This window comes from Coccinella septempunctata, chromosome 8 (genome assembly GCF_907165205.1).
Source record: "Coccinella septempunctata chromosome 8, icCocSept1.1, whole genome shotgun sequence".
Classification (NCBI taxonomy): Eukaryota; Metazoa; Arthropoda; class Insecta; order Coleoptera; family Coccinellidae; genus Coccinella; species Coccinella septempunctata.
In genome coordinates this window covers 2,855,717-2,883,658 of record NC_058196.1, presented here as the reverse complement: position 1 = coordinate 2,883,658, position 27,942 = coordinate 2,855,717, and the positions used below count along the sequence as shown (strand labels likewise).

Here is a 27,942-nt window from a genome sequence, read left to right as displayed (position 1 = left end):
TCAAAGTGACTGCTATTAATTGTTTGCTTTCTTTAATACCTGATAGTTTGACTGAATATAGTTGATTTGAATATTCTTTAGTTCATTGATTTCACTTTCTGATCACCGTGACAAGTTATTACATTTCTGTTTTCCTTATTTTTGAACTTGGTCATCAGCTGAATATATTTCTTGACTTGAAAATAACTGTATAGTTCACTGTAATTTAGATTGTTGTAATAAATTCGGTTTTAAAGTACTTGTTATCGCTACCACCTTAGATAAACCCAACTCTGTCTCCGACTAGTAGGTACCTGGGTGGGTTTGCTATTTCTCCCTTGATTGAAAGAATAGCTGGCGCTCGAGATTAATCCTTTTCCCGACCAAACCCGTTACAGCACTCGAAACTCAAAGGATTTAAAAAGAAAAAAAACCAAAAAATTAATTCTAAGCACTGATGCAAATAACACAAAATGATTATTCTCAACGGCGAAAGTACTACGGAAAATCAACTGAATTTATACTAGAAGTTAGAAACCACGTTAGAAAGCGAAATAATACTCAAGCGAAAGGAATTCAAAAGTCAGCCGACGAACTGAAGTAACAGTCGAAAAGTCGAAAAATGCAACTCGAAGAACTGAAGTCAAAAGTCACCGTCGCGGGGGAAAATTTGCCTTTATAGGCATATCCCCTCCCACGGTAAAAATCTGAAAATTCCAGAATGTGGCAAGACTGAAAAACGTCGTCAGCTCCGGTTTATCGCATATCAACAGATGAAAAACGTTGAAATCTTCAGCGGCATGTAAGAAAAACAACGTAAAATACAGATAAGCGGTTTTTTACATTTACTCCGCCTGTCGGAATGAACGTACGGAATATTCGAGAATTAAAATATTTTCAAAGACGGAAATTTAAAACGAAAAAATTCACTAAGATGAACTCCAATTTTCCTCAGAAAACTGGGGTTCATTACAAAGCTGAAAGTAAAACGTATATCTTTGTTGATTCATTCGGGAAAAACATTTCAATGGCGTTCCTCATGTCGTGAATATAATGCCCAAAATATAGATAACTATTTCATACCAGAACAAATTCGGTAAAATTGTCTTTGGAATTAATCTCATATGTAACGAAAAATTTCATTGTCATGTATCATTCATTTTAGGACCTATACGGTATTAAACTCCCCTATCGGACGAAGTATCGTAGACATAGCATACTTATTCAAAACTGTGGATATTCATGAAGAAAAGATAATAATTTCTGTCCAAATTCATTTACTCCGAATCCTTATCAATCAATTATTAGCGTATGAAGTATATTAATATCAGTATCGTTCTCGAACTATTTACAGGTTTCAGTATATGTGAATGAATCGGAAGAGCAGCTGTATTCTGTATATGAGTAGAATTCAAGCTGCCCTACTTTCTGTCCTCCTGAAATCTGGCAACGTTGCGGGAGGTGAGAGCGCACTACTAATAAGAAATATATGCGGAGGTAGTAAGGTCTGATTCGTTTAAAGAAACATTTTTCAATGAAAATCTTTTCCCCTCTTCAGGTACCCCTGTTATTTACCTTCCCCTCTACATATATAAGCAAAAATTATTCCAATTAAAAAACTCCTTCACCCGGAGGTCAGGTCGCCCAATGAACTTAACGGAGGTAACAACGAACTACGGGTTCATATATATATATATATATATATATATATATATATATATATATATATATATATATATATATGTATATATATATATATATATATAGTTATAAAGTGTTAATACCACCTCCAAAATAGTAACTCGTTTAACGCTCTCACCTCATATATATCGATGTCACCTCCGAAATCGGAGGTGACAACGTTTTGCCTTGTTTTTTAGCTTGTTAGATTCAGGAGGCTTCAGGGACCAACATATCAAAAAATCGTTTTGAGGTCACAACGCACCCCCTTTATGTACTGAACAATCTTTTAGTTCGAGTGTATATCACTGGCGCTAGTGTGCTGAGCTGTATATCGGAGAATTACTCTGAAAGACTCTTTGCTCGTTTGCACCTCCGAAAATGGCAACGTTGTACTGTGCAAGCAGATGTAGACAGGCGGAATATCAGTATACGGAGGAATTAAGTAATGAGAGGCGCAGCGCGTTTTTTCCTCCATTATTGCAAGCCAGGCGGCATATCTCAACGATTTTTATCGCATTCCTTTGTAGGGGAAAGAATCACGTGAAAGAGAACCAATCTTGGCTCTCTCGAATGGGATTATGACTGTTTATATTTCATCGTGCGTATATCTATGCATCCGTTGAACTTCTTTCATCTCAAGCTTACACTATAATTCTGAATTTGGCGAACTATTTCATTACCTATCTGAAAACGAATCGATTTGAGTCTTGTCCATAATGATATTTCTTCTCTCTATGGAAATGATCCATATAGATTATACTACCTATTAGTATAACGAATAATCAGTATTGTATCATTGCATATAATAAAATAACCTGTTCAGAGAGAAACATTTTTTGGATAAGAAAATTCAGATGTTAATGGTGATGAATATTCAAGGACAATGAGCCAATCCGAAAATTTTCATTTCAGAATCAGGAGAAAAAAATGCTACAAATTTCACAATATCACAGAAATGAACAACGTCGGATAAACCGAATGTTGGACATTGTGTTATTTCAAATGGAACGCTCTTTATATTTTTCTTGAATCAGATTTCTCAATGATTTTGAGGAATCCTTTGCTCAGAAACATCTCTTTTATTATCGATTATGTTTAAATATTGGATTTTCCCGAAAATTTGAAGAGCTTGTACCATCTCTCTGGTTTAAATATTTCAGTGATGTATCATAAAGAAAATTACCAATTATATCGAAACAAGTAAGATTTTATGAAGAATTCGCCAAAACAGATTTGCATTTTTCGATAGATCATACAGGGTGTAAGGGAAAAAATAAACAATATTGAAGTCTTTGGAAGGCCTCGAGTCAACATATTTTGAAATTGCAACCATACTTTTGTCAAGATATAATGAATCTTCAAAATGAAGTTAATAATATAGATACATACTCGGATACATATGATTGAGATACAGATGATTGATTAACTTCTACTATCTAAAATAAAAAGGTACATAGATAAAATATAGCTATATACAGGATATCTGTAAACAAATGCGAAGGAATAAGGGAGATGATTCCTTAATGAAAATAAGCGGGGGTATTTCCTGTAAATTTTCCAAATCGACAGACCTTCCAAGATACAGCCTTTGGAAGGCGATGACGAGTTTACAGTTTTTAATTTTTTTCACAGGTTCTAAAAAACACTGAGTCATAAAACTATACATATTATGAAGCACTGAGTAGATTGTTACCAGTTTCAACTTCGGCAAGCTCGTAGTTTAGGCGGTAAATTGCTATCGATTTTTTCAATGTGTCTCTCCCTTAAATTCAAAAATTTCTGTGAAAATGTTGAAATTTGAGTTATTATGCTATTGTCATAGAAGTATACGAAACTAGCAGGTCGGGGGATCCAAGATTTCGGGCCGATTCACCTTAAAAAAACATAATAAAATGAATTGTTCTTAGGTTATCGTCCATTTAGTTAGATGAAATGAAAGAATATTGGGATTCTTGGACTAATTTTATTTATTGTTCCTCAATACAACGCCGACGTTTCGAAACGACTTGTCCAAGAATCCCAATATTCTTTCATTTCATAATAAAATGAATTTCGTGAATACCTACCGAGGATGAAAACTACTATTCTCCGCTATAAAAAATTAGTATTATTCCAATAATATACCGACTTAATGAATGCTACGTTGCTATTACTATAAGGCCCGGTTGTTCAGTTCAGGATGAGGCAGAGATTTAAGATGATCCTAGATAATCTGACAGAACTGAACTGAAATGTCAAAATCAATCTAGGATAAACTTTAATCCCGAACTGAACAACTGCTATACATGTAGAGTTTCGGATTTTGCGAGAATCTACTGCTTTTTCTTCAAAACAACAACTGCGCTGAAGGAAATGTGATTGACTGTTATCTATATCATTTACATCATTATTTGCCGAACTTCAAAGTTCTGAATGAATTAAAATCTAAACTTGAAAATATACGAGATAATTTTCGCAAGAATTTCAATGAAATCTGAAAATTTTCATCATTCTGGAGCATTCTGGACATCAATAATTCTCGAATCATCCATGCAATAAATTCAATTTTATCCAATATAACACGCAAAACGAAATGTTATTCGAACTCGGCATCTTGAGCAATTCGTTCCTAAAAAGCTCGAATCAGGTAGAAAAGTTTGAACCCTTCGTATCAGCATTAACACGTGTTTTGCAGTAAACAGATGCCGATTTCGTTTTCAACGGGCCATGTAACTAGGGTCGGCGTTGGGTGAAAGGATGAACGGTTCTTACAACAAGAAGAATTTGAATTTTCATATGACGGTGAGGGCATTCGTTTTAAAATTTTCAGAGTACAAGGAGTATACAGGGTGTTTCACGAGTAAACAGACAAATGAAAACCGTGAATAGAGGGCATTGAGCTGAGTTCAGAATCATACCATATACAAGGTGTTCCAAAACTAGTGAATCAAACGTCACACCACGATAGAGTAAACCAAATATTATCGAATGACACCAACATTAGTTCGACGAAAATGTACCGTTTCCAAAATGATCAGAATTTTATTAAAATACATAAGGTTGCCGATTTTCGAACTATTTTTCTTAATAACAGGGCCAGTTTGTGAAAAAGGATATCGATTTTAAATTATATTGAAGTAATATTATTGTTTCATCTCCCCTAATTGAAATTATTTTAAGTAGTTAATCGATAACCATAACCTAAGTAAATGTAAAGTAAAACAATTGTTTTTTCTACATGATTTTTAATACTCAGAATAAACAGGGGTGATAATATGGGAGAAAAACGCTATCCTTAATAACAAATTGGCCTTGTGACTGAAAAAATAGTTCGAAAATCGCAAAATCGGCAACTTTAGGTTAGGTTTTTTTAGAAACGGTACATTTTCGCTCAACTAATGTTGGTGTCATTCGATAGTATTTGATCTACTCTATCGTGGTGTGACGTTTGATTCAATAGTTTTGGGGCACCCTATATATAGGTTTCTTCGGGGTTTTTTGAAATTTCTCGAATTTCCGTTTGGCTATAACTCCTGAAATTCTGATCAAGTCGACTGAAAACTTATAATTAGCTTTGAGTTGTTAATTTCATTGAAACAGAGCATTAAAATTCGACAAAAATCTGGACCGGGCTTTTTGAGGCTTTACTTAACTTCAAACTCATAAAAACACCGTGTATGTAGTTTTTTAATCATAATTTCAACTTTTTTGTTATCTGCATTATTATTGTCTCAAAATGAATTGATTTTTGGGTTGCCCCACCTGTTGATCATGTTCTAGAAATAATTGTTTTGGTCAGACGCCTCTAAGGAATAGAGCACTTCATGAAAATGTATTTAGAAATCCTTAATTGATTTTTTTTTCGAAGAATATTCTGTTGAATGTGTTCAACAATTATACCATATTCGGTCTTCAAAATACTCTTTCACAAGGATAAAATGTTTCAAAATTGATGATACCCAAATATGGATCGAAAAACTACGCTATGTTGAAACTAAAAATTAAAACTTGATCTTCAGAATGAATCTATTTTTCTATGGACAACTAGTTGTGTGAATAAAAACAAAGAAAGAAATCGCGGGGTGTCAGATCTGGAGATCTAGCAGTCCAATATTGTGGTCCTACCCTTCTAATAAAATGACCTGAAATACTGATAAATACTTTTGCTGGTGCATGAATATCATCAATGTTTCAATAACAAATTGTAATAAAACCAGAACAATCCATAGATTTCCATAGATCCAATAATGACTATAACGGAATCAGTAAAGAATTCGAAAGTGCATTTATCACACTTATTCGAAGTGCCAATCATTACCTTCACTAAAAGACCAAATGAGGTGAAAATCAGTTCGGAAAATTACTTCAGTTCCACGTTGTCCATAAAAAGCGATTCATTCGGAAGATATCGAATTATAATTATTATTTTCATGATCATGATAGGGTAGTTTTTTTTATTTTTGTTTATTATCAATAATAAAGCTTATTATCACTGTTAATCACTTATCTGAATAACCAGATATGCTATAAATATCAAAAACAAATGCAAGACATATATGGAGAACGAAAAAATTCAGTTGAACATTTCCAATTCCATTTTTAGATTTCCTCAGTTGATTGGCGATCATATTCATCCCATTAATTAATGTGAAGTAAAAGTCAATATGCAGCGCTGTTTTTTCCAGACATTTCACGATCAAACAATTATTCATTAGAAATAATCTGAAAAGGCATCCCAAAGTTTCATTGATTTTGAGAAAATCAATGAAGATACCTGAAAAATTCAAAATTATGACGAGAAAAACTACAAACAGAGTGTTTTGCATGAGTTTAAATTTGAATATATCCTCAATGAGTCCGGTCCTGTGTTCGTCAACTTTTAATGTTCTGTTTTATTGAAACTTAGAAGTTTAAGCAGATAATGAATTTTTAGCCGAATCCAACTAAAATATTTGGAGTTATGGCCGAACAAAAATTAGGGAAATTTGAATAAACTCCTCTCTATATCGGAAACGGAATGTCTAAGACACACATATGAGGTGGTTTTGAACTGAGCTCAATGCCCTCTATTCACGGTTTTCGTTTGTCCGTTTACTTGTGAAACAACCTGTGTACTGAAAAATCGCAAAAGACACCTCGAGCAATTAAGAAATGCCATTCAATCGAGGAGTTTCTTTTGATCGGCTATGATGGAAAATGTCAATATCCAGATATAATTATCATTTGGGGTGATTCATCGAAAATCCCCAATATCTCGAAAACCAAGGCACTTTTGCCAAACGTAAAATATATTTATTTGAACCCCCATAGAGTACTCTACCCGCAGGCTCCATATTATCCATTCATTACGCCACACCCTGTATAATTATAATTATTATATCAATGTACTGAAAATAAACAGACATGAATACTAGGCAGTTGTTTTGTTTGAAGGTGAAGCTCCTGTTGCTTCAAACTTCTTTCAATTATTTTGACTACCATTCACGCAAGATGATTTTTGTTGAGGAATTCAACATTCTCGTAATTATCCGTTCATTTCTTCAAGAGATACCCATTCCCTACCACCTATGAGTATTCAATTCAATGCTAACACTGCATCAAATGCATTCCATCCTCGGGTTGATTTTTTTGAATTCTATAACTGATGTAACGTCTTCAGCCTTCAGCCAAAGAAAATAAACAACAGTAACTCTCCTCAAGCTACTGATTACTTCTATTTTCCATGTAAATAAATAGATTTGGTATGTCTTCAATCAGTTTGTATAAATGTCAATTATGTTCGTTACATATTTTCGACGCAATATTTTCCGAAGTGATTTGACATTGTGATGAAATACGTAATTACTGAGAGTCTCACGTAGAACGGACTACGTAGCATTTATTTAAAACTCAAAAATGTTTTGACAAGCGTCTTAACCCAACATTTTCGTACCATACAGAGTGAAAGGTATTCAATTTCCATGGCCAATCCTGTGCTAAAATGAAAGTGAATGAAGTATAGAAGCTGAAAGTAAAACGTATATCTTTGTTGATTCATTCGGGAAAAACATTTCAATGGAGTTCCTCATGTCGTGAATGTAATGCCCAAAATTTAGATAACTATTTCATACCAGAACAAATTCGGTAAAATTGTCTTTGGAATTAATCTCATATGTAACGAAAAATTTCATTGTCATGTATCATTCATTTTAGGACCTATACGGTATTAAACCCCCTATCGGACGAAGTATCGTAGACATAGCATACTTATTCAAAACTGTTGATATTCATGAAGAAAAGATAATAATTTCTGTCCAAATTCATTTACTCCGAATCCTTATCAATCAATTATTAGCGTATGAAGTTTATTAATATCAGTATCGTTCTCGAACTATTTACAGGTTTCAGTATGTGTGAATGAATCGGAAGAGCAGCTGTATTCTGTATATGAGTAGAATTCAAGCTGCCCTACTTTCTGTCCTCCTGAAATCTGGCAACGTCGCGGGAGGTGAGAGCGTACTACTAATAAGAAATATATGCGGAGGTAGTAAGGTCTGATTCGTTTAAAGAAAAATTTTTCAATGAAAATCTTTTCCCCTCTTTAGGTACCCCTGTTATTTACCTTCCCCTCTACATATATAAGCAGAAATTATTCCAATTAAAAAACTCCTTCACCCGGAGGTCAGGTCGCCCAATGAACTTAACGGAGGTAACAACGAACTACGGGTTCATATATATATATATATATATATATATATATATATATATATATATATATATATATATATATATATATATATATATATATATATATATATATATATATATATGAACCCGTAGTTCGTTGTTACCTCCGTTAAGTTCATTGGGCGACCTGACCTCCGGGTGAAGGAGTTTTTTAATTGGAATAATTTTTGCTTATATATGTAGAGGGGAAGGTAAATAACAGGGGTACCTAAAGAGGGGAAAAGATTTTCATTGAAAAATTTTTCTTTAAACGAATCAGACCTTACTACCTCCGCATATATTTCTTATCAGTAGTGCGCTCTCACCTCCCGCAACGTTGCCAGATTTCAGGAGGACAGAAAGTAGGGCAGCTTGAATTCTACTCATATACAGAATACAGCTGCTCTTCCGATTCATTCACACATACTGAAACCTGTAAATAGTTCGAGAACGATACTGATATTAATAAACTTCATACGCTAATAATTGATTGATAAGGATTCGGAGTAAATGAATTTGGACAGAAATTATTATCTTTTCTTCATGAATATCAACAGTTTTGAATAAGTATGCTATGTCTACGATACTTCGTCCGATAGGGGAGTTTAATACCGTATAGGTCCTAAAATGAATGATACATGACAATGAAATTTTTCGTTACATATAAGATTAATTCCAAAGACAATTTTACCGAATTTGTTCTGGTATGAAATAGTTATCTAAATTTTGGGCATTATATTCACGACATGAGGAACTCCATTGAAATGTTTTTCCCGAATGAATCAACAAAGATATACGTTTTACTTTCAGCTTCTCTACTTCATTCACTTTCATTTTAGCACAGGATTGGCCATGGAAATTGAATACCTTTCACTCTGTATGGTACGAAAATGTTGGGTTAAGACGCTTGTCAAAACATTTTTGAGTTTTAAATCAGTGCTACGTAGTCCGTTCTACGTGAGACTCTCAGTAATTACGTACTTCATCACAATGTCAAATCACTTCGGAAAATATTGCATCGAAAATATGTAACGAACATAATTGACATTTATACAAACTGATTGAAGACATACCAAATCTATTTATTTACATGGAAAATAGAAGTAATCAGTAGCTTGAGGAGAGTTACTGTTGTTTATTTTCTTTGGCTGAAGACGTTACATCAGTTGTAGAATTCAAAAAAATCAACCCGAAGATGAAATGCATTTGATGCAGTGTTAGCATTGAATTGAATACTCATAGGTGGTAGGGAATGGGTATCTCTTGAAGAAATGAACGGATAATTACGAGAATGTTGAATTCCTCAAAAAAAATCATCTTGCGTCAAAATAATTAAAAGAAGTTTGAAGCAACAGGAGCTTCACCTTCAAACAAAACAACTGCCTATTATTCGTGTCTGTTTATTTTCAATACATTGATATAATAATAATAATTATACAGGGTGTGGCGTAATGAGTGGATAATATGGAGCCTGCGGGTAGAGTACTCTATGGCGGTTCAAATAAATATATTTTACGTTCGGCAAAAGTGCCTTGGTTTTCGAGATATTGGGGATTTTCGATGAATCACCCCAAATAATAATAATAACTGGATATTGACATTTTTCATCATAGCGGTTCAAAAGAAACTCCTTGATTTAATGGCATTTCTTAATTGCTCGAGGAGTCTTTTGAAATTTTTCAGTACACAGGGTGTTTCACAAGTAAACGGACAAACGAAAACCGTGAATAGAGGGCATTGAGCTTAGTTCATAAACACCTCATATGTGTGTCTTAGGCATTCCGTTTCCGATATAGAGAGGAGTTTATTCAAATTTCCCTAATTTTTGTTCGGCTATAACTCCAAATATTTTAGTTGGATTCGGCTAAAAATTCATTATCCGCTTAAACTTCTAAGTTTCAATAAAACAGAACATTAAAAGTTGACGAACACAGGACCGAACTCATTGAGGATATATTCAAATTTAAACTCATGCAAAACACTCTGTTTGTAGTTTTTCTCGTCATAATTTTGAATTTTTCAGGTATCTCCATTGATTTTCTCAAAATCAATGAAACTTTGGTATGCCTTTTCAGATTATTTTTAATGAATAATTGTTTGATCGTGAAATGTCTGGAAAAAACAGCGCTGCATATTGACTTTTACTTCACATTAATTAATGGGATGAATATGATCGCCAATCAACTGAGGAAATCTAAAAATGGAATTGGTAATGTTCGACTGAATTTTTTCGTTCTCAATATATGTCTTGCATTTGTTTTTGATATTTATAGCATATCTGGTCATTCAGATAAGTCATCAACAGTGATAATAAGCTTTGTTATTGATAATGAACAAAAATAGAAATAAAAAACTACGCTATCATGATCATGAAAATAATAATTATAATTCGATGTCTTATGAATGAATCGCTTTTTATGGACAACGTGGAACTGAAGTAATTTTCCGAACTGGTTTTCACCTCATTTGGTCTTTTAGTGAAGGTAATGATTGGCACTTCGGATAAGTATGATAAATGCACTTTCGAATTCTTCACTGATTCCGTTATAGTCATTATTGGATCTATGGAAATCTATGGATTGTTCTGGTCTTATTACAATTTGTTATTGAAACATTGATGATATTCATGCACCAGCAAAAGTATTTATCAGTTTTTCAGGTCATTTTATTAGAAGGGTAGGACCCCAATATTGAACTGCTAGATCTCCAGATCTGACACCCCGCGATTTCTTTCTTTGTTTTTATTCACACAACTAGTTGTCCATAGAAAAAAAGATTCATTCTGAATATCAAGTTTTAAATTTTAGTTTCAAGATAGCGTAGTTTTTCCACCCATATTTGGATATTATTAATTTTGAAACATTTTATCCTTGTGAAAGAGTATTTTGAAGACCGAATATGGTATAATTGTTGAACACATTCAACAGAATATTCTTTGAAAAAAAATCAATTATGGATTTCTAAATACATTTTCATGAAGTGCTCTATTCCTTAGAGGCGTCTGACCAAAACAATTATTTCTAGAACATGATCAACAGGTGGGGCAACCCAAAAATCAATTCATTTTGAGACAATAATAATGCAGATAAAAAAGTTGAAATTATGATTAAAAAACTACATACATGGTGTTTTTATGAGTTTGAAGTTAAGTAAAGCCTCACTGAGCCCGGTCCAGATTTTTGTCGAATTTTAATGCTCTGTTTCAATGAAATCAACAACTCAAGGCTAAATATAAATTTTCAGTCGACTTGATCAGAATTTCAGGAGTTATAGCCAAACGGAAATTCGAGAAATTTCAAAAAACCTCGAAGAAACCTATATATAGGGTGCCCCAAAACTATTGAATCAAACGTCACACCACGATAGACTAGATCAAATACCGAATGACACCAACATTAGTTGAGCGAAAATGTACCGTTTCTAAAAAAACCCAACCTAAAGTTGCCGATTTTCGAACTATTTTTTCAGTCACAAGGCCAATTTGTTATTGAGGATAGCGTTTTTCTCCCATATCATCACCCCTGTTTATTCTGAGTATTAAAAATCATGTAGAAAAAACAATTGTTTTAATTTACATTTACTTAGGTTATGGTTATCGATTAACTACTTAAAATAATTTCAATTAGGGGAGATGAAACAATAATATTACTTCAATATAATTTAAAATCGATATCCTTTTTCACAAACTGGCCCTGTTATTAAGAAAAATAGTTCGAAAATCGGCAACTTTATGTATTTTAATAAAATTCTGATTATTTTGGAAACGGTACATTTTCGTCGAACTAATGTTGGTGTCATTAGATAATATTTGGTTTACTCTATCGTGGTGTAACGTTTGATTCACTAGTTTTGGAACACCCTGTATATGGTATGATTCTGAACTCAGCTCAATGCCCTCTTTTCACGGTTTTCATTTGTCTGTTTACTCGTGAAACACCCTGTATACTTCTTGTACTCTGAAAATTTTAAAACAAATGCCCTCACCATCATATGAAAATTCAAATTCTTCTTGTTGTAAGAACCGTTCATCCTTTCACCCAACGCCGACCCTAGTTACATGGCCCGTTGAAAACGAAATCGGCATCTGTTTACTGCAAAACACGTGTTAACGCTGATATGAAGGGTTCAAAATTTTCTACCTGATTCGGGCTTTTTAGGAACGAATTGCTCAAGATGCCGAGTTCGAATAACATTTCGTTTTGCGTGTTATATTGGATAAAATTGAATTTATTCCATGGATGATTCGAGAATTATTGATGTCCAGAATGCTCCAGAATGATGAAAATTTTCGATTTCATTGAAATTCTTGCGAAAATTATCTCGTATATGTTCAAGTTTAGATTTTAATTCATTCAGAACTTTGAAGTTCGGCAAATAATGATGTAAATGATATAGATAACAGTCAATCACATTTCCTTCAGCGCAGTTGTTGTTTTGAAGAAAAAGCAGTAGATTCTCGCAAAATCCGAAACTCTACATGAATAGGCCCAGTTGTTCAGTTCGGGATTAAAGTTTATCCTGAATTGATTTTGACACTTCAGTTCAGTTCTGTCAGGTTAATCTAGGATCATCTTAAATCTCGGCCTTATCCTGAACTGAACAACCGGGCCTTATAGTAATAGCAACGTAGCATTAATTAACTCGGTATATTATTGGAATAATATTAAATTTTCATAGCGGAGAATAGTGGTTTTCAGCCTCGGTATTCACGAAATTCATTTTATTATGTTTTTTTTTTTCATGTGAATCGGCCCGAAATCTTGGATCCCCCGACCTGATAGTTTCGTATACTTCTATGACAATAGCATAATAACTCAAATTTCAACATTTTCACAGAAATTTTTGAATTTAAGGGAGAGACACATTAAAAAAATCGATAGCAAGTTACCGCCTAAACTGCGAGCTTGCCGAAGTTGAAACTGGTACCAATCTACTCAGTGCTTCATAATATGTATAGTTTTATGACTCAGTGTTTTTCAGAACCTGTAAAAAAAAATTAAAAACTGTAGACTCGTCATCGCCTTCCAAGGCTGCATCTTGGAAGAGCTGTCTATTTGGAAAAAAATTTATAGGAACTAGCCCCGCTTATTTTCATTAAGGAATCATCTCCCTTAGTCCTTCGCATTTGTTTACAGATATCCTGTATATAGATACATTTTATCTATGTACCTATTCATTTTGGATAGTAGAAGTTTAATCAATATGTGTTATTTTCGAAGACCAAAACAAAAATTTTAATTGCACCTGATTTGTTAATTATAAGAATCATCATTTATTTTGAATAATAAAACTTCATGCGAAAATACTTAAATTAAATTTTGTCTTTCTCCTTTCATCATGCGTCCATCATAGTGTCCGCTGTTCATTATAGCTTTTGGGAATTACCAATCAATCATATGTATCCGAGTATGTATCTACATTATTACCTTCATTTTGTAGATTCATCATGTCTTGACAAAAATATGGTTGCAATTTCAAAATATGTTGACTCGAGGCCTTCAAAAGACTTCAATTTTGTTTATTTTTTCCCTTACATCCTGTATGATCTATCGAAAAATGCAAATCTGTTTTGGATAATTCTTCATGAATTCTTACTTGTTTCGATATAATTTGTAATTTTCTTTATGATACATCACTAAAAAATTTAAATAAATAAATAAATAAATAAATAATGTGCTTTATATCAGGTAAAGTGTACACATGACATTAAACACTTGAAGTGAAACAGGGTCATTTTCTGCTTTATAGTCTGTGTTCCATAAAGTCTTCCACACTGTAGGGTTCGATTTCAAGTAGGAGTTTGAAGATGAATTTCTTGAACTGTTGTAGAGTCCATTCTCCTCTTAGTTTGTGAGCTATCTTATTGTAATAACGAATATATCTATATTCAGGTCCCTTTTCAGTGAAGCTTAATCTGTGTCTTGGATATTTTAGTGCAGTTGTCCTCGTATTGTAATTACTTACTGTTTTCTCTTCGAAGTAGTGCTAGTTCTTGAATGTAAATATCAGGCTTTCTTGGATGTGTACAGCAGGAGCAGTCAAAAGACCATTCCTTCTGAAGACTCCCCTGCATGATTCCGTCCTCCTCATCCTCCAGATCATTCTGAAGGCTCTCTTCTTCATTTTCAGCACTCTATGTAGGTTGTATGAACTACCATAGAACATGATGCCATGCCTAAACACTGCCTGGTATATTGTTCTTAGTGAGGTTATGTCCAGATATTTATTGAGGACTCCCAAAGTGTAGCAGATGGTACCCAGTTGATTGCAAAGGTTGGAAATGTGCTCTCCCCAATCAAGGGTTACCTCAATAGTGAGGCCTAGGAAGCGACAAGATTTAGTCAGTTCTAATGTGGAGTTAGACAGTGAAATGCTGGTAGGCACTTGGGGACCGGAATGAGCTGTCCTGAATAGGATGGCACTTGTTTTTTCAGAATTCATGCACAAACCGTTTGCTTCAAACCACTGGCTAGCACGATTTAGAGTTACAGTTGAGTGTAAAATGGTAAACTCAACTCTAAATCGTGCTTGGCCAATACAGTGAAGTTTGTGTCATCTGCATAATTCACTGTCCTAACCATGGTTTCATAGAATATGGTACTTAGGTCATTTAGAAAAATGATAAAAATGATAGGGCCCAATATGCTACCCTGCGGAACTCTGTGAGTTCTTCTTCCGAAACTGTTGTTTTTCCGTTCTGAGAGATCACCACTCTCTGCCTGCGGTTTGCTAAATATGATTGAAACCAGTCAAGCTTGTTTATGCCATATGCAGAAAGTTTATGGAGAATAAGGTCGTGGGACAGAGTATCGAATGCCTTTGATAGATCCAGCATTAGACCCACTGTTATATTAGAATCCTCCAAGGCATTAAGGATTCCTGAAATGAACTCAAACACTGCTGTCTGAGTTGATCTACCTCTTACATAACCATGTTGTGTGGGTAAAAGGATCTTTTCTTTTAGAAGGTATTCTACTAGTTGAGTGCAGATTGTTAGTTCCAGTATTTAAACTTCATTCACTTTCATTTTAGCACTGGATTGGCCATGAAAATTGGATACCTTTCACTCTGTATGATACGAAAATGTTGGGTTAAGACGCTTGTCAAAACATTCTTGAGTTTTAAATCAGTGCTACGTAGTCCGTTCTACGTGAGACTCTCAGTAATTACGTATTTCATGACAATGTTAAATTACTTCGGAAAATATCAAGTCGAAAATATGTAACGAACATAATTGACGTTTATACAAACTAATTGAAGACATACCAAATCTATTTATTTATATGGAAAATACAAGTGATCAGTAGCTTGAGGAGAGTTACTGTTGTTTATCTTCTTTGGCTGGAGGTTGAAGACGTTACATCAGTTGTAGAATTCAAAAAAATTAACCCGAAGATGAAATGCATTTGATGCAGTGTTAGCATTGAGTTGAATAATCAAAGGTGGTAGGGAATGGGTATCTCTTGAAGAAATGAACGGATAATTACAAGAATGTTGAATTCTTCAACAAAAATCATCTTGCGTGAATAGTAGTCAAAATAATTAAAAGCAGTTTGAAGCAAGAGGAGCTTCACCTCACAAAACAACTGGCTCGTATTCATGTCTGTTTATTTTCAATACATTGATATAATGATAATAATTATACAGGGTGTGGCGTAATGAATGGATAATATGGATCCTGCGGGTAGAGGACTCTATGGCGCTTCAGATAAATATATTTTACGTTTGGTAAAAGTGCCTTGGTTTTCGAGATATAATTATATAAATAATAATAATAACTGGATATTGATATTTTTCATCATAGCGCATCAAAAAAAAATCCTTGATTTAATGGCATTTCTTAATTGCTCGAGGAGTCTTTTGCGATTTTTCAGTACACAGGGTGTTTCACAAGTAAACGGACAAACGAAAACCGTGAATAGAGGGCATTGAGCTGAGTTCAAAAACACCTCATATGTGTGTCTTGGGCATTCCGTTTCCGATATAAGGTAAGCGCACATACGACGGCATCGGACGGACGGTACGGATCGGAATAAATTACTTTCAATGGAACTGAATGGAGCAACGCACATATGTGCGGACGGCAGGCATCGCATCGTATCGCATCCGACGGAATTGAGGAAAGAGAATTAAATTTCGACCGATGCGTGCTGTGCCGGCCGATCCCGACATATGTGCGATACCAATCGGAGATTGCCGCGGCATCTGCGTCATTTTCCAAGTCTCTACATGCAGCGACTTGTACTGGTAGTCATACGAAATTCGAATTTACGACAGAAGCATGAGTTTTCAGGCGCGTACAAAATTATAATGAATTGTACAATTTAAGTGACAGAAATTATAGCAACCATTTTTTTTTCGTCCTTCATCAAGACCGGAAATAAATGAACATATTCTCCAAAATCCTTCCTTTTTTACATATGTCATGTATCCACATTCGTGTACGCTTCCTTCGCTTTTGAAACTCTTCCTCCTCCAGAACAAACGCTAGTTCCTCACCGCTTGAAGACATATTCGCAACTAATCTATTCCTCCGGCGATTCCGATGTTATATGTGCGATACCTTCATAAAAATTCCGCCGCTTCCGTGCCGTCCCTTCCATGCCGTCCGTCCGATGCCGATGTATGTGCGCTTACCTTTACAGAGGAGTTTATTCAAATTTCCCGAATTTTCGTTCAGCTATAACTCCAAATAATTTAGTTGTATTCGGCTAAAAACTCATTATCCGCTTAAGCTTGTAAGTTTCAATAAAACAGAACATTAAAAGTTGACGAACACAGCACCGGACTCATTGAGGCTATATTCAAACTTAAACTCATGCAAAACATTCTGTTTGTAGTTTTTTTCGTCATAATTTTCAATTTTTCAGGTATCTGCATTTATTTTCTCAAAATCAATGAAAGTTTGGTATGCTTTATCAGTGGATAATTTTTAATGAATAATTGTTTGGTGGTGAAATGCCTCTAGAAAAAACCAGCGCAGCATATTGACTTTTACTTCATAATAATTATTGGTATGAATATGATCGCCAATCAGAAGTGGAAATCTAAAAATGGAATTGGAAATGTTCAACTGAATTTTTTCGTTTTTGATATTTTAGCATATCTGGTTATTCAGATAAATCATTCACAGTGATAATAAGCTTTATTATTGATAATGAACAAAAATAGCAATAAAAAACTACGCTATCATGAAAATAATAATTATAACTTGATATCTTCCGAATGAATCGCTTTTTATGGACAACGTGGACCTGAAGTAATTTTCCGAATTGATTTTCACCTCATTTGGTCTTTTAGTGAAGGTAATGATTGGCACTTCGAATAAGTATGATAAATGCACTTTCGAGTTCTTCACTTATTCCGTTATATTCATTATTGGATTTATGGAAATCTATGGATTGGTCTGGTCTTATTACAATTTGTTATTGAAACATTGATGATATTCATGCACTAGCAAAAGTATTTATCAGTATTTCAGGTCATTTCATTAGAAGGGTAGGACCCCAACATTGGACTGCTAGATCTCCAGATCTGACACCCCGCGATTTCTTTCTTTGTTTTAATTCACACAACTAGTTGTCCAAAGAAAAATAGATTAATTCTGAAGATCAAGTTTTAATATTTAGTTTGAAGATAGCGTAGTTTTTCCATCCATATTTGTGCATTATCAATTTTGAAACATTTTATCATTGTGAATGACTATTTTGAAGACCGAATATGGTATAATTGTTGAACACATTCATTTCATTTCTTTGAAAAAAAAATCAATTAAGAATTTCTATTTTTCATGAAGTGCTCTATTCCTTGAAGGCGTCTGACCAAAACAATTACTTCTAAAACATGATCAACAGGTGGCGCAACCCAAAAATCAATTCATTTTGAGACAATAATAATGCAGATAACAAAAAAGTTTAAATTATGATTAAAAAACTACATACACGTTGTTTTTATGATTTTGAAGTTAAGTAAAGCCTCACTGAGCCCGGTCCTGATTTTTTTCGAATTTAAATGCTCTGTTTCAATGAAATTAACAACTCAAGGCTAAATATAAATTTTCAGTCGACTTGATAGAGAATTTCAGGACTTATAGCCGAATGGAAATTCGAGAAATTTCAAAAAACACTGAAGAAACCTATATATAGGGTGCCCCAAAACTATTGAAACAAACGTCACACCACGATAGAGTAGATCAAATACTATCGAATGACACCAACATTAGTTGAGCGAAAATGTACGGTTTCTGAGAAAACCTAACCTAAAGTTGCCGATTTTCGAACTATTTTTTCAATCACAAGGCAAATTTGTGATTGAGGATAGCGTTTTTCTTCCATATTATCACCCCTGTTTAATCTGAGTATTGAAAATCATGTAGAAAAAACAATTGTTTCAATTAACATCAACTTAGGTCGAGACTTAGGTTATGGTTATCGATTAACTACTTAAAATAATTTCAATTAGGGGAGATAAAACAATAATCTTAGTTCAATATAATTTACAATCGATATCCTTCTTCACAAACTGGCCCTGTTATTAAGAAAAATAGTTCGAAAATCGGGAACTTTAGGTGTTTTAATAAAATTCTGATTATTTTGGAAACGGTACGTTTTCGTTGAACTAATGTTGGTGTCATTCGATAATATTTGGTTTACTCTATCGTGGTGTGACGTTTGATTCACTAGTTTTGGGACACCCTGTATATGGGGTGATTTTGAACTCCGCGCAATGCCCTCAATTCACGGTTTTCATTTGTCTGTTTACTCGTGAAACACCCTGTATACTCCTTGTACTCTGAAAATTTTGAAACAAATGCCTCACCCTCATATGAAAATTCAAATTCTTCTTGTTGTGAGAAACGTTCATCCAGAGACTCTGGTTCATCCCCCCGACCCTGGTTACATTGCCCGTTGAAAATGAAATCGGCATCTGTTTACTGCAAAACACGTGTTAATGCTGATACGAAGGGTTCAAACTTCTCTACCTGATTCGAGCTTTTTAGGAACGAATTGCTCAAGATGAGTTCGAGTAACATTTCGTTTTGCGTGTTATATTGGATAAAATTGAATTTATGCCATGGACGATTCGAGAATTATTGATGTCCAGAATGCTCTAGAATGATGAAAATTTTCAGATTTCATTGAAACTCTTGCGAAAACTGTCTCGTATATTGTCAAGTTTAGATTTTAATTCATTCAGAACTTTGAAGTTCGACAAATAATGATGTAAATAATTCAATATTATATTTGCCTCAAGACTCGAAACTTTTCGAGAAACGATTTATTTAATTATTTGATGACGAATAAATCAATTATGTGTGTTGATATTATATTTTCATTCATTGAAGAATATTTAGAATAATGAAGTTCAACAAATGATACGAACAATATACTTATTCAATTAACCTCATGATCCGAAACATTTCAGAATTTATTTCGTGTTTAGATAATCCGCTGCATATCGTTGTTCACAATACGACTGTCAATTTAGGACCAATTATAGAACGATTTAATTAATAGATCAATAGCTTTCGAAAATGTTGGTCAGTCTATGACTGACAACTCATTTTGTCAAATGACGGATTTCAGTATCAGACTGCTATATTAGTATGATGAGAGTTCAAAAAAATTTGTATGGACTACAGAATTCAGATGGTTGATATTCCGTGTCGCTAACAGTCAATCACATTTCCTTCAGCGTAGTTGTTGTTTTGAAGAAAAAGTAGTAGATTCTCGCAAAATCCGAAACTCTACATGTATAGCAGTTGTTCAGTTCGGGATTAAAGTTTGTCCTAGATTGATTTTGACATTTCAGTTCAGTTCTGTCAGATCAATCTTGGATCATCTTAAATCTCGGCCTAATCCTGAAGTGATCAACCGGGCCTTATAGTAATAGCAACGTAGCATTCATTAAGTCGGTATATTATTGGAATAATACTAATTTTTTATAGTGGAGAATAGTGGATTCTCCTCGGTAGTTATTCACGAAATTCATTTTATTATGTTTTTTTAAGGTGAATCGGCCCGAAATCTTGGATCCCCCCGACCTGCTAGTTTCGTATACTTCTATGACAATAGCATAAAAACTCAAATTTCAACATTTTCACAGAAATTTTTGAATTTAAGGGAGAGACACATTGAAAAAATCGATAGCAATTTACCGCCTAAACTACGAGCTTGCCGAAGTTGAAACTGGTAACAATCTACTCAGTGCTTCTGTAAAAAAAATTAAAACCTGTAAACTCGTCATCGCCTTCCAAAGGCTGTATTTTGGAAGGGCTGTCGATTTGGAAAAAAATTTATAGGAACTACCCCCGCTTATTTTCATTAAGGAATCATCTACCTTCGTTCTTCGCATTTGTTCACAGATATCCTGTATATAGATATATTTTATCTATGTACCTACTTATTTTGGATAGTAGAAGTTTAGTTTCGAAGACCAAAACAAAAATGTCAATTGCACCTGATTTGTTGATTATAAGAATCATTTATTTTGAATAATAAAACAGCATGCGAAAATACTTAAATTAACTTTTGTCTTTCTCCTTTCATCATGCCTCCATCATAGTGTCCGCTGTTCATCATAGCTTTTGGGAATTTACCAACCAATCATCTGTATATCAATCATATGTATCCGAGTATGTATTTATATTATTAACTTCATTTTGTAGATTCATCATGTCTTGACAAAAACATGGTTGCAATTTCAAAATATGTTGACTCGAGGCCTTCTGAAGACTTCAATTTTGTTTAATTTTTCCCTTACATCCTTTATGATCTATCGAAAAATGAAATCTGTTTTGAATAATTCTTCATAAAATCTCACTTGTTTCGATATAATTGGTAATTTTCTTTATGATACATCACTAAAAAATTCAAACCAGAGAGATGGTACAAGTTCTTTAAATTTTCGGGAAAATCTAATATTTAAACATAATCTATAATAAAATAGATGCTTCTGAGCAAAGGATTCCTCAAAATCATTGAGCAATCCGATTCAAAGAAAATATACAGAGCGTTCGATCTGGAATAACACATCAATGACCAACATTGGGTTCAGCCGACGTTCATTTCAATTTATCGCATTTTTTCTCTCGATTCTGAAATAATTTGAATTAATCTGAAAATGTTCGGAATCGCTTATTCTCATTGAATATTCATCACTATCTATTACGGCAGTGTCGATCCTAGCAGGTATGCAGCGCTTGTCCGGCACGCGGTCGCCCAAATAAAAGGGATGGCCTCAGACAGCCACCTTCATTTGTCAGTCAGTATCTCCTGAACGGAATCGCCTATTCATCCGAAATTTGGAATGGAGATAGTTTCCATGAGGTTCCAGAAAACTGCAATCAATATCATTCTATTTGCAGGACAGTAAATTTGGACAGTCGTTGTCGTTAAAATTTCGCGAAATCACCCAATGTATTTCATGATTTCTCGATATCTGCGTAAACTGTAAAATTTATTTATTCAATTTCTTGATAGTGACAATAAGTTTTTTCTCGTGTTGATATTTAACATTCTATTCTTCTCATACCGAAGTGAATTTTGAATCTTTACGAATTTAATCAATTAAATATACATTATTGAATGTTTATTCCAATTTTCATTTGATCCAATACAAAAAAAAATCAAAGGTGCGGTGCGTTCTATAAAATAACATCAAATAAAATCATCTCTGCAACCAAAGATGTAGGAACAATTAATTCTTTAATGCAATTCATTAAGATATAAAATTCACTTCATCATGGGATGAAAACGATCACTTTATATTTTATTTTTACCAATTAAATTACTTAAAAATAAATAATTGTTGAAGAACCATCCTCGAGTTACTCTTCAGAAAACTGATCTAAGTAGTCGATCAAATGAAAACTAAAATTAACATTCAATAGTGATTCAATTGATTAAATCCATAAAAATTCAAAATTCACTTCGTTATGAGATCAATAGGATGTTGAATATCGACACGATAGAAAAAATTATTGTCGCTATCAAGACGAAAAATCAGTTTCTGGAACCTCATAGAAGCTATCTTCATATCAAATTTCGGATGAATATCTCCGTTCAGGAGATAGAGTGGTTTCAATTTCCATTTAAATTTGAAAAACACCCTGTAAATCAGAATCTAGAACTCTTAGATACTACATGTGGGGGTTCTTCGTAATCCTCGAGGTGTTCTCTATCTCACATTAAAATGTTTTTCATCTTATCTGGGACACCGTATATATGTAAAAAAAAGTATATTTTTTGTCTTTGGAGCGGGCGGAGCGGCACATAAGGAATTCGGCACGCCTAAGGATCGGCCTGTACTTCTGAATATTCTTTTCCAAAAAGTATTCTCCTTTCTCTGAACAGCTCATTTTTTTATATGCAATGTAACATTTCTGATTATTCGTTATTCTAATAGGAAGTATTATCTATATAAATAATTTTCATAGAAAGAATCAATATTATTATGGTTTTATTTCAGGTAGGTAATGAATTATTTCGCCAAATTCAGAATTAAAGAGATATATTGAATTGATGTGACTGATACTGGATGAAGATCCACAATTGAACTCAAAATAGATAATACGATTTTACAAAATTAGTTTTGAACCACGACACAATAACATCTTCAGGTGGGTGAAGGTAAGCTCAGTTTACCCAGTAGTGGAATTAATAGTATTCCAAATCTTGCTTATGACCATGAAGGTCTTTCGACTAGGTTCGGCCTTCCAAGTGAAGATTCTTCTGTTCTTCAGTTGTTTGAGGAACCCTCATGTTGGGGAATCATCTCCCATAGATATATCAGTGGTTATTCATTAGAAAATAGGAAAAAGAAATTCAAAAATTTCTCACACTTCATTGAAAATTCGTCAATATTTCCTATCAGTGGTTATCAAACCGGCCGAAACAAGGCAACATTTGGCCCGATAAAATCATGCAGAAACCAGAGACGGAATAGCTTGAAATATCTCCAATTGTACAAATTCGTGATTCGTGTTGGCGTAGATTCAGGGTTTTTAGCCCGATATGTATTTTAACAAGTGTTTGAAACAATGAATAATTTTTCTCCTGTTGTGTTATCTTGCAGGTAGTTGTACATTCTTAACAAAAAACTATCTGGTATCATCCATTTAAGCCGTTTCCCTACATAGAGCATTACGCTCTTGTGAGTGATACACTTTTTGTAGTGCTATCGATGTTGATATAAATGAATATCGAAAGTTCGAGCTGAAAGAAAGTTCTTCATAGTATATATAGATATATTTTATCTCTAGGTGTACCTAGAAAAGCTCCTTCCTGTTATTCTATGTTCTAAGAACATTACTGATTTATTCGTTATTCTAATGAGTGGTATTATCTATATAGATCATTTTCATAGAAAGAATCACTATTATGTACTAGATTCAAATCGATTTGTTTTCAAGTAAGTAATTAAATCGCCAAATTCAGAATTATGGTGTTAGCTTGAGATGAAAGAAGTTCAACGGATGCATAGATACACACGATGAAATGTATACAGTCATAATCCCATTCGAGAGAGCTAAGATTGGTTTTCTTTCACGTGATTCTTTCCCCTACAAAAGAATGCGATAAAAATTGTTGAGATATGCCGCCTGGATTGCAATTATGGAGGAGAGAGCGCGCTGCGCCTCTATTTACTTAATTCCTCCGTATACTGATATTCCGCCTGTCTACATCTGCTTGTACGGTACAACGTTGCCATTTTCGGAGGTGCTAACCAGCAAAGAGTCCCGCAGAGCAATTCTTCTATATACAGCTCGGCACACTAGCGCCAGTGATATACACTCGAACTAAAAGATTGTTCAGTACATAAACGGGGTGCGTTGTGACCTCAAAACGATTTTTTGATATGTTGATCCCTGAAGCCTCCTGAATCTAACAAGCTAAAAAACAAGGCAAAACGATGTCACCTCCGAAATCGGAGGTGACATCGATATATATGAGGTGAGAGCGTTAAACGAGTTACTATTTTGGAGGTGGTATTAACACTTTATAACTATATATATATATATATATATATATATATATATATATATATATATATATATATATATATATATATATATATATATATATATATATATATATATATATATATATATATATATATATATATATATATATATATATATATATATATATATATATATATATATATATATATATATATATATATATATATATATATATATATATATATATATATATATATATATATATATATATGAACCCGTAGTGCGTTGTTACCTCCGTTAAGTTCATTGGGCGACCTGACCTCCGGGTGAAGGAGTTATATAATTGGAATAATTTTTGTTTATATATGTAGAGGGGAAGGTAAATAGCAGGGGTACCTAAAGAGGGGAAAAGATTTTTATCGAAAAATTTTTCTTCAAACGAATCAGACCTTACAACCTCCGCATATATTTCTTATTAGTAGTGCGCTCTCACCTCCCGCAACGTTGTCAGATTTTAGGAGGACAGAAAGTAAGACAGCTCGAATTCTACTCATATATAGAATACAGCTGCTCTTCCGATTCATTCACACATATTGAAACCTGTAAATAGTTCGAGAACGATACTAGATAATATTAATAAACTTCATACGCTGATAATTGATTGATAAGGTTCGTGATCTCGGTGTAAATGAATTTGGACAGTTTTGAATAAATATGCTTATGTCTACGATACTTCGTCCGATAGGGGAGTTTAATACCATATAGGTCCCAAAATGAATGATGCATGAAAATGAAATTTTTCGTGACATATAGGATTAATTCAAAAGACAATTTTACCGAATTTGTTCTGGTATGAAATAGTAGTCTAATTTTTGGGCACTATATTCACGACATTAGGAACTCCATATAAATGTTTTTCCTGAATGAATCAATAAAGATATAGGTTTTACTTTCAGCTTCTATACTTCATTCACTTTCATTTTAGCACTGGATTGGCCATGGAAATTGGATACCTTTCACTCTGTATGGTACGAACATAGATTAAATAGATGGAACATAAGCTATTTTCCAGACTGTTCATTTTTCCAATAATTCCCACTCCATGCAACCACCAATGAAATGAATTTTCGCTTGCATTCCCCTTCTGATCGCTTCAAAATTTCTAAGACGGCGTGTGTATATGTAATTGTCAAAATATTATTTCAATCATTCACGTCGTAATATTTTGGAAAATATGCAACGATGTGCCGTAAAAAAGTGTGTTTGAAATAAAAGTGCATTTATACATGGAAGAGGAAAGCGATTCACCCATTCCGGTAAGTTTTTGATATTTTATTCTTGTTTGAGTACACGACTTTATGAAATCAGGGGAGGGATTTAGGGGACGCCAGGGTCGAATTCTGTTTGAATTTGAATACGATCTAATGATTTGTGCTTACATTGAAATGTTGAGTTTGTACATTAAAATAATTGATTTAAATTTTAGTTTTCCAAGAAATAAAACCAGACGACCAGACCAGACTGCGGGTCTTGAAAACAATTTACACTTCTCTTATAATTTACACTCCAGACTTCAGTATAATGAGAGAAATCGACTTTTACTGTTAATTTGAAAAAGATGCCATCCCGAGTGAGGTAAGATAGGTACATTACCACTTTTTTAACTCGCTTTCTTGTCTGAATATCACTTTGTTTGGAATTTTTCAAGTGATTTCTGACAACTTCTAGTTTTGAGGTGAACTTGAAATTTGGTAGATTCTCTTTCTCCTATAATAAATCAAGCTTTTTTATACAAACATCCTTCCTGGTTTCAAGATGAACAGTAGAACGAGATTTTAATTGCTTTAACAATACTTTAGTTATAGCCAATACTGTGCCTGTCATCAGTACTGGAGTTTTTGAAGAAAATGGAAGGAAAATGGGAACAAAATCATCAAAGATGAATGCCAGTTCAGTATTTGCAGAAATGAAAGTGTCTTGTAGTTCAAGAATAAAACAAGTAAGATACATACCCACCCAGGGTGGTACAAAAAATTCTGTAAACTACTATGGTTAATAGAACTCATCTTAGGAATGAAAATCCATAAAAATGAGTAAAGGTCATGTTTTGAGGCACACGGCGTTGAACATTTTTTGATAATCAAAAAAGTTTTCTTCATTTGTAAAATGTATTTCAATGGCAATGTAAAAATTATGCTACTAGTGTAATTATGAACACAATATTATGACCATTCAAATGGAGCTCGGATATTCCCATTATTTTTATGAGTTATTGAATGAAAATGTCTGTTATCAGGATATTTCGAAGTGAAATTTCAGTAGAAAAATTTTTGCAGGAATAAACACGCGGAGAACAGAAATTGAAAAACAGCTAATTGAAGTCGAAACCGATTTGAGACGACGAGTGTGTCGTCAGTACTTCAAGAAATAATTTGCTACCCTACAAGCCGTTGTCTATTCATTGGGAGGAAAAATTGAAGATGAAAGCTTGAAATGCCGAGGCAAATACCTTATGAAAAATTTCTTTGAAGACAGCTGCATGCATAAAAAACATAAATATGGCAATGACCTCAAACAATTTGCTTTAAAGTAACATTATTATTTAGTTAAGGTTTACAGTTTCGTTAAAATTGCTCCTAATTATGATACACTTCAACACCCAAAAGCACTTTTGTGGTGGTATGAAAATTTGAAGGGGGAAGCAGTTTGTTGAATTATTTGAGTTGCTGAAAATGAAAGTTTAAAACACTGCTTATTAGTTGATATGCAATATAACTTAATTGAATTTGTAACTGCTCATAAAAGAAAAAAATGATGCTTTATGACGAATTTAGGGATTCTTTCATGGGTAACTCTATGCAATTATGATTTTTTTTTTGATTTCACAATCATTGGTAGATGTTTATAGTTTAACATTACTTTTTCATTCCGCCTATTCTGTTCAAAAGACTTGAGAATTTCTTCAATGAACAAACTCTTTCAGATTCTCATTATACAAATTCCATCAAATTCAGCTGCTTCCACTTCTATTGATTTGAGAATTAACCATTGTGAAGGGAATTAATTTGAAGAAAGTAATTTTTAGTTTTTAGTATATACTAATATAATGAATAAAATTTCAAATAATTTGTATGTAGGCTAGGGTCATATTGACCATTAGTATATGGTTATATTGTATTCAAAATAAATTATTTTTCACACAAGGTGTTTTGGTATTACTAGTTCTATATCCCTTTGAATAGTTGTCATAAAAAAAATACTCCAAATCTTTGCGTTAAAACATACTTATTTTCCATTCGATATAAAATTATTGCCGACTATCTGAAATATTCAGTGCAAGTAGTTCTGAATCAGCCCCTGTCCAGTTCCCCCACCCGAAGAATCCAAATTCATATTTATGGCAGTATTTTGTGAATGCGTTTTTGTCGAAATGCTCTATCTCCTGTTTTATTAATCTATGGGTACGAAAATGTTGGGTTAAGACGCTTGTCGAAACATTCTTGAGTTTTAAATCAGTGCTACGTAGTCCGTTCTACGTGAGTCTCTCAGTAATTACGTATTTCATCACAATGTCAAATCACTTCGGAAAATATTGAGTCGAAAATATGTAACGAACATAATTGACGTTTATA

At 33.5% G+C, this 27,942-nt stretch overlaps 1 long non-coding RNA gene across 1 annotated transcript; it reads left to right on the top strand.

The window, feature by feature from the left end:
• The first annotated feature begins 25,543 nt into the window (after positions 1-25,543).
• LOC123319403 lies at positions 25,544-27,113 on the top strand. Its single transcript, XR_006538469.1, has 3 exons — positions 25,544-25,945; positions 26,176-26,309; positions 26,647-27,113. It is a non-coding gene; the product is annotated as an uncharacterized LOC123319403 (long non-coding RNA).
• Positions 27,114-27,942: the final 829 nt, after the last annotated feature.